This window comes from Colossoma macropomum, unplaced genomic scaffold, assembly GCF_904425465.1.
Source record: "Colossoma macropomum unplaced genomic scaffold, Colossoma_macropomum, whole genome shotgun sequence".
Lineage (NCBI taxonomy): Eukaryota > Metazoa > Chordata > Actinopteri > Characiformes > Serrasalmidae > Colossoma > Colossoma macropomum.
This window is the reverse complement of record NW_023494792.1, coordinates 4,302,689-4,316,673: the sequence shown is the minus strand read 5'-3', so window position 1 is coordinate 4,316,673 and position 13,985 is coordinate 4,302,689. Positions and strand designations below refer to the sequence as shown.

At 39.7% G+C, this 13,985-nt stretch overlaps 1 protein-coding gene across 1 annotated transcript in view; it reads left to right on the top strand.

Moving 5' to 3' along the window:
- The first annotated feature begins 1,207 nt into the window (after window positions 1–1,207).
- enox2 (ecto-NOX disulfide-thiol exchanger 2) overlaps window positions 1,208–13,985 on the top strand; it is a 262,213-nt gene continuing 249,435 nt past the window's right edge. Inside the window, exons 1-2 of the mRNA XM_036575627.1 lie at window positions 1,208–1,341; window positions 1,458–1,514. The gene's annotated coding sequence lies outside the window, so the exon portion shown is untranslated. The remainder of the gene's footprint in view (window positions 1,342–1,457; window positions 1,515–13,985) is intronic.

The window sequence follows — 13,985 nt, the reverse complement described above, 5'->3', positions numbered from 1 at the left end:
ACGCAAATGTGGGCGGAGCATAGAAAGGTCAATTACAATGCAGGCGAGTTTCTTTCACTGGATTAATCACTTCTCTGCACCACATCAATAGAACGTTGAGGTGTATTTGAAAAAAACAGCAACCCTCAGGGTGCATTTCCTGGCCTTAGTTTGTATTGTGGTCAACAAACAAACCTTGTACACTGAACCAAGTTAAAGGAGCTGCTGTGGAGTGTGCATGGCTCTGAATGTAACTCTGTGGGAGTTAATTGAACACTGGTGATTTTACTGTGCACACTCTCCAGCAGCCACACTCCCTCCACCCACATCCCTTCTGTCTGCTTGTCAAGAGTTCCTAGTAAACAAAAAGCTTGATCATTAGTCCACAATGCCACAAATATGTTGCCTGTGTCTGATATTTCTGTAAAATCTCTGCAGCAGTTTGCAAAAGTTCACTTCACAGCACTCGCTAGCCCAATGTCTCAGAAGAAGCACTTAGGGGTTCTGCAGATTGTTCCTGTAAGGAAACCCTCTTTGGCTTTATGTGGAACCAGAGGTACTATGAAAGTGTGGCATTTTCTTTGGCACTGAAAAGCTCTTCACACTAAAGCAAAAATATGCTTCAACCCCTAGTGGCTTGGGGTTCTGCTTCACTTAAGTTGCAGTAAGAGAAAAGGTAGATCAATGTGGATATTAGACAGTGGCAAACCATGACTTTTATGCTACGTGTGCTCTTGCAACTTAACCTTGCTGTGTTCTGTTCTGTTCTTTTCAGTTGAGAGCTCTGCTGTATCTCATGGTGCATGATGGTTTGTGGTGCAGAGAAATTTGCCTTGCCATACAGCAAAAAACCAAAACATGACTGGATGATTCTACCCTCAGTTCTTAATTATGTCATTGGTTAATCTGACATGTGAGGCCTTCAGTTCAGCTCCAAGTCCAAACCAATAGGAGAGGTCAATTGTTTGTATCTACCTACACACCACAGGGAACAAAATGATTTTACAGTTTTCTGCTGGGTGTTTAACCCCTTTGTCTCTAATCAAAACTTACCAATGCCATGCTTCCCACTCACAACACTGTTTATCTCTCTCATGCTGGCTCATTTGAGTCAATGGACAATGGTATGGACTCCATTACCCAGGAGCCATCAGGGAGTCATATGACAACCCTGTCATCTCTTTCAGCATATCAGACTTCCTCATTCAACATCACCTGAGTTCTGATGTGGACACCTGATTTTACTTTACTCATTTAGTATAGCATTTAGGCACAGGCTTTAGCCTAGTTTATTTGTGAAGTATTGCCGCTGTGTTCCACTGTGCGTACCGAGCAGTCTTTCCTGTCAATTTCTCTGCTTGAGTACTGACCTTATTGTGTTTTTTTGACTTTTTTCGACCCTTTTGCTTGTTTGCTTGTGATGTCTTTTGCAATTTTTATGACTTTGGACTCTCTTTTGTGCCCTCATGCATTGTCAGCTGTTTGGACTTTGATCTGTTTCTGTTTCTTGTTTTTGGATTGCCCTTCTACTGCAAGTAAGTACTGAGTTTGATTTTAATCCATGAGCGTCTGATTTGTTCTCATAGTCTGACACAAAGAAAAAAGTATTGCTACAATACTTGCAGAGCTTAACTACAATAAGCATGAAGATTTTATTAAACAAAAGTGAACTAAATGTTTCAGGCATGTATTTTTAATTTCATAGAAATCATTATGCCTGGAAGGCCTTGAAGGTTCCTGATGTGAGATCCTGCAGACTCTCTGGCATCTGTCTGGTGTAGCATGAAGGGATGCCAGATCTGAACCAATCTTGTGATTATAGATATGAGTCAAGATTATGAGAGATCATAACACATGAATACTCATATTTTCTTTTTTCCTGGTTTATAAAGTGTTTCTTTATCATACATATCATACATACATATCATACATATCATACATACACGCTGTATCAGGGTGTAAGACTAATATATGTAAATGAGCTCTGTTCTGATTGGCTGATCACACCGCATGCTCACAAAATAGTCCAGGCTATAACAAATTGTTGAATTTGCACTGAAATCCCCAGAGACTGGAAAACTACTGTTGTTTAAGCTTCTGTTAACACTAGTATCACATGAGAAATAATGTGACCACCACACAAGAGATGTGACCACCTCCAGAGAACCTTGCCTACTTTCACTGTTCTGTTATGCAATGAAAAATGGACACAGACACTTAACTCAGGTACAAAGTCATGAGTGGGCCAACCAGAAATTACAGAGGGGTGGAGGAGGAAGCTCAACTACGTGGCAGAAAAAAAGAAACATACAGAGTGAGAAATCTTCATAGCTTCATATGCAGTGATTCTTGCTGTTTTTTTTTCCAAAGGAGCTGCACTTTCACAATCACCAAGAGAGCCACATTTACAGTAAATCACCAAAGATCTACCCTTTTAAGAAGTCTGTCTGCTAATCTTCCCACAGCATGTCTAAAATGCAGTCAGGACAAAGTGATTCATGTAAATACACCCACATGTGTTAGTAAAAGTAGCTTCTTATATCAGGTGTAGTGTATAAAGTGTGGTTCTACTTTTTTGCCACTTGCCAATGTGGAAGCATCAACAAAAGTGGGTTTACTGGGGCATGATGATTTGTTGGTGGGATATTGCCCACCAACAGTTAACCTCAAAATAAACCTCAAAAATCCAAATTCTGGGGGCTCCCTGAAAGTAAACTTATTTTGACGTTATGCTGTCCTTTAGGAGAAGAATAAATACAAATTCATGGAAAGGTCATTGTTTAGCTGCTTAACCCACAATTGGTGAGCTTCTGTCTCTGATGTTCTTAATTAACTATAGATACAGCACTGGCCTGCCTCAGGGTGGCTCTGTAGCAAATTGGTACACCAAGTTGGTCCTTCATAGCCTAGCAACTGTAACCAGGATACCCCTGAAAAACTTTACAATATGCCATAGCATATTTGGAAATCAGAAAACTTGCCCAAATTCCCAAGAGACCGGTGGAAAGAGTGAATCATTACTCATTTCTCACACTGAAGACAAAAGAGAGGGTCTCCATTAATGTGTGGTAGACCACATTACCAAACTAGGAAAGAGCATTTCCAAAAAAAATATTGTTAAACCAAACATTTTGGTGCCATTTAAGTTAGCATCAACATGGCTATGGCATGTTAGCAGCCAGCCAGTGGTGGGGAAGTCAGCCAACATGGGATCCCATAAATAACAGTGGGTATTTCTCACTAAATGCATCCCTGTTTCCAACAGACTATACTGACTGAACAGTATGTTTACAGCCTGCATCAAACAAAAATGCAAGGATAATTAAGTTTTCCATGATATACAGGCTATTTAAATAGTATTGCTATTACTGCAGTGTTCTTATTGCTGCCATTATTCACTGCAAAGAACCTATTGTGAACCTTTACAGGAGAAACTCTTTACTTTTTAATGACCTTTTGAAATTTTTAAATGAAGTGTAAGCCAAAGAAGTTGCCTTTATCAAGCTGTAAATTAAGGGGCTTTTACTATGAATAGTATTTATTACTTTGCATGACTGCTAAATATTATCTTGTCAGTTCCATAATTAGGTCATGAAAGGGTTGCTGGAGGCAACAGGAGGGGTGTGGAACTTCTCAAGCACTTGATATGTGTTTTACTTTCCCCCTACTTTATCAAATAAGCCAAAAGCTGGTATTAAAAAATCTCCTCATTATCCCCGTCGTCCACAGCTCTCTGTTGCTGTGTGTGTGTGTTAATTGCCTGGCCAAATGAGTTTCTTCATCACCTCTGAAGATTTTAATGGCTGGGATTTGGCCGCTTGCCCTCATCACAGACAGATATAGACTACAGCACAAGAACTGGTCTGTTTCTGATTCTACATGTCCTTTATTCTTCAGCACGCCCACAATGCTGTGTATTACTCAGCACACTAGAAACCACTCAATATCCTGCCATGCCTCCCGTGAGTCATGCTCACCTGAAAGACACAGCTATATATTATGTTCTTTGTTCAAACCCAAAACTTGGTTTATTCCTATGCCTCTTAAACCTTATAGGAGTGACTAATCTTTTGCTCACTGCTACATGCACACAAGATGTGTAATGTTAAGGCAACTGGATTATCTAGTATAGGACAGAGGGGTCAGAAGGATTGTGAGGGTCATATAAATACAACTACATAACTGCTGATTAGCAGAGCTGTGGACTCAAGTTACAAATCTGATGACGAGAAGTGACTCAATAAAATCGAGAAAGACTTGCGACTCAACTTTACCTCGAACGCCAGTGACTCAGACTTTGACTCAAACTTGAGCCCTATGACCCGGAAAGACTCGAGACCCAAAGTGGAAAAGACATGGAGAGGCGTCTGACCAATAGGACTCAGTCGTTCACTTTTCATGTGAATGGATTCGTCCCCTGCTGCAAATGTGATGTACAGCAAAGTCATCAAACGTCCTTTACTGTGTTTGTGCTTGGTTTATTTTATTTTGTAAGACAAGTGAAGCTTCAGAATTCAAGTTCACCTCCATAAGTTGGAAAGAAGCAAAGCATCGAGAGCATCAGTAAGCCCAGCTCAGTGCTTAAACTCACAGCTCTCTCTTTTGGACCAATTTTAACAACTTCTGTAGGTAAAACAAGCGCAACATTCACCTTGAGGCTGAGGTTGATATGTTATTCACCATTTTCCTATTGGAATTTGCCATTCTACCTTAAACGTTACATTCCGGTGCCTGCTGCACCACTTCACCTTTTAATAGTACTTTGAAAAAAATCCTTCTCATGTGTACTGCACTACTCTTTGTGTTTACCATTATATCTGTCATACTTATCCATGTACCAGGTATTTTGTATTTTATTTGGAAGACTAAAATACATAAAAACTTAATATACAGCCACACACTACTAACATGCTGTCATTAAAAGGCTCCATTAGGCTATATTACTGTTACAATCATTTTTGACGTTCAGTGTTGAAATGGCCTTAATTTAGCTGAAGAATGTAGACTGACTTGTTTAGAGCTTGAAGATTAGGACTTGGGACTTGAGACTCGTCTGTACTGACTCCAGACTCTCGACTGTCTTGACTTGATTCGGGACTCAGCTGTCAAGACTTGGGACTTACTTGTTACTTGCAACTTATTGACTTGTTTCCACTGCTACTGATTAGACTGCATACTTTTTTGTCTGACCTCTGATGGCAAACACACCCGTTCTTTGTAAACCCAGTCAAATACTGACCACAACAGTAGGCTACTTCTCCAACATATGAACCAAGAAAGCCCCAGCAGAAGTGGCTATTAAATTCGCTGGTATCTCACAGAGAAATCTTTTATCAAACATGGAAACTTTTCTAGGTTTCAACTTCTCTGTTTTTTTTGTAAATCAAATGTACACAATCTTCCACTTACCTCAAATGTAGTCAATCAGCCCATGTCAGCACGTTTGGTGTACAAATTCTGCTTCTTTAGTTTAGCGCTGAGCTACAAGGCTAATGTAGCTAACAAACCCCAATCTATAGTCACCCAAATCATTTCTGTGAATTCATGCCCCAGACACCTCTCAACATGCATAAAGCTCTTTATTAAGGTTGAGCAGGCTTCAATTTTCAAACCAAAGATCACAAATGTAATTTGTAGCAACATATGCCTGCATATGATCCCTTTTGTCTAAATGACTGCCTGCTGTGTTTCTCTACTTTGTGAACATTTTTTAGTTCACAACAAGTCATACTGTGCCCCACACCACATTGACAAGTCTGTGCAACCTTAATAAAAACCTTGATGTGGTTTCAGCAGGTTGAGAAAAGTATTGGGGATGTATTTCCAGAAAAGATTTGGGTGACTATTGACTTCTACTGTTTGTTGGCAATGTTAGCCTTGTAGCTAAGGGCTAAACTAAAGAAGCAAATTTGGAAACTGAACGTGCCTTGGCTGATTGACTGCATCTGAGGTTGATTTTTCATTTTCATCAAACCATTCCTTTAATCTAATTGGTGATTACACGTATACCATACGTATCCTGCACTGTGCACAATGCATATTCTCTGCAGAGCGGCAGCAGTGAAAAAGCATTCTCATCTAAGTACGCCTGAGGGACATCTGAAACAAAGCTAAAGTACAGGACTGTCCTGGGAAATATGGGATGTGTGGACATCTTATGCAAAATGCTTCTATGGTAGGACGGCTGAACCTTCAAGTTCATTTATATATTAACTTGCACATATTATACTGGGTCTTACTGTCTATGAAAAATGGTGCTTTACAGTCCAACATATATTGTTCTTAATGCCTCTGGTATTTTCCATGCTGTCTGATGCTGGAGTGCCATCTGATGTGTTGTCCAGCATGTTGGTCTCTGATGATGAGAAATGATTACATGCCAGATCAGTTGGTTAAGTAACTAATGGGCTGTTCTTGCATGTTCCTGTCTATGAGGACATTCAGACAGCCACTGCAGATCTCTGTCTCTCTCTCTTTCTCTCTCTCTCTCTCTCTGTCACAGTCACTTTATCTGATGTCTTGTTTGGAGATGAGTCCAATTACGTACTAGTCCCTTTTTAAATAGCAGAAGCAATCAGGCCTTGCTGTCTCTCGCTGTGTTTTTTATGTGCAGCTGTGCTCTTGTCTGTCACTCTCAGCACAGACACATCACAACAACTGTGCGTAAGACAAACTCTCCTCTAAAATACTTAAATTTGCATATAATAATACTTTTGTGAGCCCAAGTACATCTGGCATCGAAGTGGTGGAGCAGTTTGTTGCATGTTGTGAGTTGCAGGCACATTCATTTACTCCACTAGTTAGCCAAATCAGCGGCTCATAGTTCTTGACACACTGTATTGTTCTTAACATAAGTCAGCTATGAGGTGTAATTTACATATTTACGGCATTTTTATTGTCTTCATATATTTTCCCAGATGTTATTGCTGTTCTTGTTTCTAATATTAAACTGATTTCGCAAGATAAAGATGTTTGCAACTGTTGTGGCTGAGTTTCTGAGTTGCAAGATGTTTTACATCATACAATTAAATGCAATTTAGTTTCAAATAAATTTCAAGCAACTAAAGTTGCATATTGTGAGTTGCCTGCAACATAATTTCCATGCAACTTCACCGTTACAGAAAGCAATGTCTGTTCTAGTTCATCCCAAAGGTGTTTGATGGGGTTGAGGTCAGAGCTCTGTGCGGGCCACCATGCCTTATGGACCTTGCTTTGTGCACTGGGGCTCTGCTGGAACAGAAAAGGGCTCCAAACTGTTCCCACAAAGTTGGAAGCATACAATTGTCCAACATGTCTTGGTCTCCTGAAGCATTAAGATTTCCCTTCACTGGAACCAAGGGGTCTAGGCCAACAAAAAACAACCCCATAGCATTATCCCTCCTCCACTAAACTTTACAGTCAGGCAGGTAACGTTCTTCTGGCATTCACCAAACCCAGACTCATCCATCAGACTGCCAGATAGAGAAGCGTGATCTGTCACTCCACAGAACACATTTCCGCTGCTCCAGAGTCCAATGGCGGTGTGCTTTACACCACTCCATCTGAAGTTTGGCTTTGTGCCTTTTGATCTTAGGCTCGTGTGTATATGCTTGACCACGGAAACCCATTTCATGAAGCTACAAATGCGCAGTTCTTTTGCTGATGTTGCTTCCAGAGGCAATTTGGAAGTCTTTTGCCTTGACCCCCCAGTTCTGCTTTTCAGCAAAATCAACACAATATAAATATGTCACTGCCTGTATGTATGTTATTTACAAACACTAAAAAAAATTAACCAATGGGTTGTTTGACTTACAGACTGAAAGTATGGCAAATTGTGGCAGTGGTTAATTATTTTGAGTGTAGTACAGACTGCACAGGTTATGCTTCTAAGAAGCAAGTGTATTTGCATTTATGCAAGTTGAGTATACTGTATTTATTGTATATATTGTGGACCTGTTAAATGTGTTCTGTACATCATCAGCCCTAGCATGGGTTGGAACCGGGAGGGGTCTGTTGGATGGAATGGCTGAGTTATTACATGTGCTACACCTGTTACTTGTTTTCCTGTTGTGTGTTTATTTTTTTCTTCTTTACTCAGTAAGTGATAGAAGACTGGATGTTTGTTCTGGCAGAGTGTAGCACAACTGAATAGGTGGAAATGATTTATATTGTCTAAATCTGTGGAAACAGTCATAGCAAAATTTTGGTTTCTCTGCTTGCCCCGAGAAGGCAATAACGGTTTGTTTTCTCTGTTGTTTTGTTTCTATCACTCCCTGTTCCTGCCTGTATTTTCCATTTCACTTCTATTCTTCACTTCACAATATGTTTTGCCACAAATGAGAATGTACTGGATTGAAACCTGTACGTTAAAATATACACCCAGTGGCCACTTTATTATGTACATCTACCTTGTATGTATTCATTGTCCATTTTATCAGGTCTACTTTCCATGTAGGTGCACTTTGATATTCTGTAATTGCAGAGTGTTTTCCATCTGTTTCTCTGCACCATTTCTTAGCCTCTTCTACCACACAGGACCACCAGTGAGCAGATATTATTTGGGTGGTTAATTATTCTCAGCACTGCAGGAGCACTAGGACCGCTAGTATGGACACAACACACTAACACGTATTTACCATGCTAGTGTCAATGCAGAGCTGAGAGTGATCCGCCACACAAATAATACCTGCTCAGTGGAGGTCTTGGGGGGGACACACTAAAGAAAGGGTAATAAATTATGCAAAGAAACAGATGGACTACAACCTGTATTTGTAGAACTGGATAAAGTGGATAAAATGGACAATGAGTGTAGATACAAGGTTGACATACACTATATGGACAAAAGTATTGGGACACATTAAACCCACAGGAGCTTTTATACATCCCATTCTGAATTCATAGGCAATAAACAAAAAGTGTGGCTTAAACACCTGAACTCAATAATTAGGAGTTGTGTCCCAATACTTTTGTCTATAACATGTACCTAACAAAGTGGCCAGTGAGTATATGTACAGTACTGTGCAAAATTCAGACACCAACCTTAATTTATCACAGTAAAAACAATCATTAAGTACAATTTATTTATTTTTCAGTATCAGAAGAAAAACAGGAAACAAAGTTACTCAGAAAACTCAACAAATAGAATATCTAAATAGTATTAAGTGTGTCCACTCTTTGCCTTTATTACAGCTTCCGCTCTTTTAGGACACTCACTTTCAGTTTTTCAAAGAAATCTGCAGGGATGTTTTTTCCAAAGTTCAGTCTTAGAAGCTGGTTGCTTTTTTGCTTCTCACAATCCAAGTAATCCCAAACACATTTAGCGATGTTGACAACTGGACTCTGTGGTGGTCAGTCCATTGTTGTTCTGAAAACAGCATCAGCTCCTTTGTTTGATTTGCAATTTTTTTTCTTTTTGTCTGTTTCCTTGGGGACAGTTTTGGTGGTCTACCAGGTCTTATATGGTTGTTAAAAGTCCCATTTTCTTTAGATCTTTTTAATACTTTATGAACTGCTGAGCTTGAAACCTGAAACTCCTGTTTTTCCCCTTTTTTCCTCTGACTTTCTCTATGTCCTTCATGGCGGTTTTGACTGGAACATAAACAAATGAAGGATGGTCTCTGACTTTTGCACACTTCTGTAACATCATCACAATTTTGACTTTTAATTTGCTTACTTTTGGCAATAATTCTGTCAGTGAAATATTTTATTCATGTGGAAATGATGTACAAGTTTGAATCAAGCTAATTGAATGTATCAGTGCAGTTTTCTTTCTGTGTATGAATTTCTATGTTGTTATCAGTTCTATGGCGAGCTCATCACACAGTACATTATCAAATTCTGGCGAATGGCACATTCTGGCAAGTAAAAAATGGCTCTTCTGGTTCTAATTGTTGTAATAATTTAATTTGATTTCTCATTCTCTCAACACATCATTTGACAAATTGGAACTGTTATTGTATCGACCAGTAGCACTATCAAAGCCATGTTACTGGCATATTAAATTGGCGCTGAAACTGGAAAACTCGCTGTTGGGAGACAGAAAGAAGGCCATTTCTTTTTTTCTGACTGAATTCATTCCAAGTGTGAATGTTCATGGCTATCTCACTGTGTTTAGTTTTCTCAGCAAATTACAGAATAACAGTAGCAGAGGGAAGTGTTCCTGTTTATGCCTCTTTGTCTTTAGCCTTGAACTCTTACAGTTACATTTCCAGTCTTTGCTTAGGCATTATTTCCATGTACAATCATTTCTTTTTTCTTTCACAAGTTTAGCAATTTCTTATGCCGTCACACTGTGGTAGCCAGTCTTACATTCACTAATTTGAGCCTGTATTGTTCTTTGTATAGGAGATGCACTTTGAAGGATAGTTGAGGTTTAAAATAGGCCACTTTATGTCCTAATTTTCACATTGGATATCGCAGTTACACATACTAAACATATTGTATTGAACTTTTTGGGAGCAATGTATGATGTAACATTGATCAACAATGGCCAAACAATGCAAATGCAGCTGCATAATGGCTTTCACATGCTAGTGAGCACAGCACAAGTCCTCTGAGACATCATTACCATCTCCTAAACATCTAAAACAAAACATCCACATCTGCATTACAGTGCCATGAACTACTTGGAGCATTTGTTGTTCACATACAGGGCTGTTTAAAAACAAGTATTTCAACCTGTTTTTTCTCAAGAAGGTTTAAAGTAACTTGATTTCATTTCACCTTTTTCTTCCACTCTTTAGGTGAATGATTTTCACCTCAGTTGCACCTGAGGAAACAGGTCTTTCAGCACCTTATTTTCATGCAGAGCAGACAGTGAAATCAAGACACTAGAAAAGAAGCTCTCTACCTTTCCCAGCCTGTAAATTTCTTAGGTGCAGTACTTCAACATCAGGAAAAAAAGGCAGAAAATATATACATTTAATAGATTCCTCAACAGGATATAATATTAACATTTTCAGTGTTTAGTATGTCCACTTTGACTTTATTACAGCTCCCATTCTTTTTGGGAATCTTGCTTTCAGTTTTTCAAAGAAATCTGCTGGGATATTTTTCCACACCTCCAAAAATCAGACGTAGAACTTGGTTGCATTTTTTGCTTCTCACAATCCAAATAATCCCAAACACATTCAGTGATGTTGAGGTCTGGACTCTGGGGTGGTCAGTCCATTGTTCCGGGAACACCAGTAGCTCCTTTGTTTGATCAGCAGATTTTCTTCTATTTTGTTTATTTCCTTTTCTCAGTAAGGGCTTCTTGAAAGCTACACATCCTTCAGACTCCTTCAGTTTTGGAAACTCCTTTTCATTTATTTTCCTTTGACTTTCCCCTTCCTTGTGTAGTTAGAGTGTCTTATATCTAACATCAGAAATTCAGAAATACTTCCTGAAAAATGAGTAACTTGGACTCGATGGTCATTTTGACTGGAAATTAAAGACCTGAAGACTGTTCTTTGACTTTTGCACAGCACTGTTGGGCCATTTGAGCTAGAGAGCATCTAAAACATCTGTTCTTACTTACAGAGCAAGTGCCAAGAGTATACACACACACACACACACACACACACACACACACACACACACACACACACACACACACACACACACACACACACTAACACATTGCTGAGTATCCAGTATCCCCTTGAGTGAATATTCTATCCATCAAACACATGGGCTTCTTATATGCTGAGGGGGCCCTTGTGAAAGTGAAGGCAGAATCCTTTTAACCACCAGTACACACACACACACACACAGTCAACACAGTGACTAATTTGTGTGAATGTTCAGTTTTGATTCCTCAAGCTGTGTTTGCCTCCACGCTCTGCTCCATACATGCCCACGCATCTTTTGCAACACCCTCCTGCTCCTTTTTGATAGAAACAATGTACTTGAGTGGGATACACTGTGCAGGATTCCCATTCACATATACAGCCTGATAGTGAAGACTGTTGTTTTTCTCATCTCTTAAGTGTTTTCTCTGTATACCTTCATACGATCTATTGGGGCAACCACAGTTATTCAATTAAATAAAAAAAGTAATTGTTTGCAATGTATATATTGTGGTGTCAGCTCAGAAAAAACATCATCTTTTATTTTGAACAGGCACTTCAACAGACAACAAGAAATGCCCGGAAAGGGAGTAACGCAGGAGGACTCAACATAATGAGAGTAGACACTTCTAACCGCTAGTTACACTACAAAGCCCACCCTCCTCTGACACGGTTTACTCTAAACAACACAACTACAATAATAACTCCACTTACTATATAGGTGCACTTTGTAGTCCTGATCCACTCGTACCAGCGCAACACACACTAACACACCACCACCACATCAGTGTTACTGCAGTGCTGAGAATGATCCACCACCTAAATAGTACCTGCTCTGTGAGAGTCCATGGGGGTCCTGACCACTGAAGAACAGGGTAAAAGGGGGCTAACGAAGTATGCAGAGAAACAGATGGACTACAGTCTGTAACTGTAGAACTACAAAGTGCACCTATATAGTAAGTGGAGCTGATAAAATGGACAATGAGCATAGAAACAAGGTCATAATGTTGTGCCTGATCGGTGCATATAGTGTAGCATGTTCAGGAAATGTTTTGCATGTTGATTTTAGGTTATTCGTTCTTAAGCATTTATCCACAGGGTTATTCTGCTAAGGACTCTTATTGTGAAGGTTGGGGCTAGGTCCACCCAGGGGGATATGTGTGTGGGCAGAAAGAGCTGAGAGAGTGAGGTGTAAGCTGAGTAACTCTGATTATGTACTGCGTAGCTGTGGCCAACAACAACTGGAGAATAAAGCACCACAACTTTTGCCAAAGCTCTGTCTCTTTTAATAGTAGTGAACACTAATATATATATACCAGATCAGATACTTTGACTATAAAAAAATGAAAAAAATTCTACAGTACAAACAAAGTGACATCTGAGCAAAGATGCTTCAAGCGAGTCCAACTTAAGTCTCAAGTCTCAGGGGTGTGAGACGAGTGAGTCTTTGGTGGAGAATTTTGGTTTAGTCTTGTTATTAGCTACAGGCATTGCTTTGTACCAAAGCCCCTCCTAAAATCCTGTCAGGTTCAACACAGCTTCAAATGAAATGACTGGTTAGCCTATAGTATAAAGTACTCTACTTAACTATTTGAAATTGTTTTGTGTCTTTCCTTTAGATGCCAAATTTATGGACTGTAGAGGTTCATTCTGTCTAGCAGACTGAAGGTTTTTCTATACTGAAAGGTTTATTATTTGAAGCTATATTGAAGCCCACTGTGAGCTGCTGGAGAATAGTGCTGCAGTAGTGACTGTGCATGATAATAGCAAAACTGACAGGCAAAGTCTCACACGCAAGGTTAGAAACAAAAGGTTTGAATTATTTACCGCATTCAGGTTGATGGTCCTAATTTAATCAGTTTTATTTATGTTTGTTTTTCTCAGGCTGAAATTTCATGAGTCTCTTGTCTCGAGTCTGAGTTGAGTCACGAGCCCCCATCTCTGCATCTACTGAGTACTAGAGACAACACAATATGTTTGCTTTGTACATAGCAAATGAAACACAATCTCTAGTGCTCAGTTGGAGACTACAGAGTACTGGAGAGAGGATGGAGTTTTCAGTACCACACAGAGGTGAAGACCCAGCTAGAACTGGAGAAACTCTAGAAGCTCAGTTGTTTTGAAGGCATCAAAGGGAAAAGAACAGCAGAGATCTGAAGCAATGGCCCCTCAGCTTTCCACACCAGTTTGCCCAGCCTTGATGGATTTCGTTCTGAAAGACCCACAGCCCACGGCCCTAAGAGCTCGGCTCTGCAGCCTAACTCTCCTGCTGCTAGCAGTGGCCTTCAGCTGTCAGAACAGAGGCAGACATTGCTCTGAATATCTGTTTCCAACCATGCATAAAAGCCTGCCTTTGGTACATCAGCTGAGTCTAAGCAGACAGTGCAGAGACCGCTCAATCAAGAATACTATTTTTATAAACACGGCGTCTCGGTTCATATGTTAATTAAGAGCTGGCAATCAGAAAACAGAGGAAGA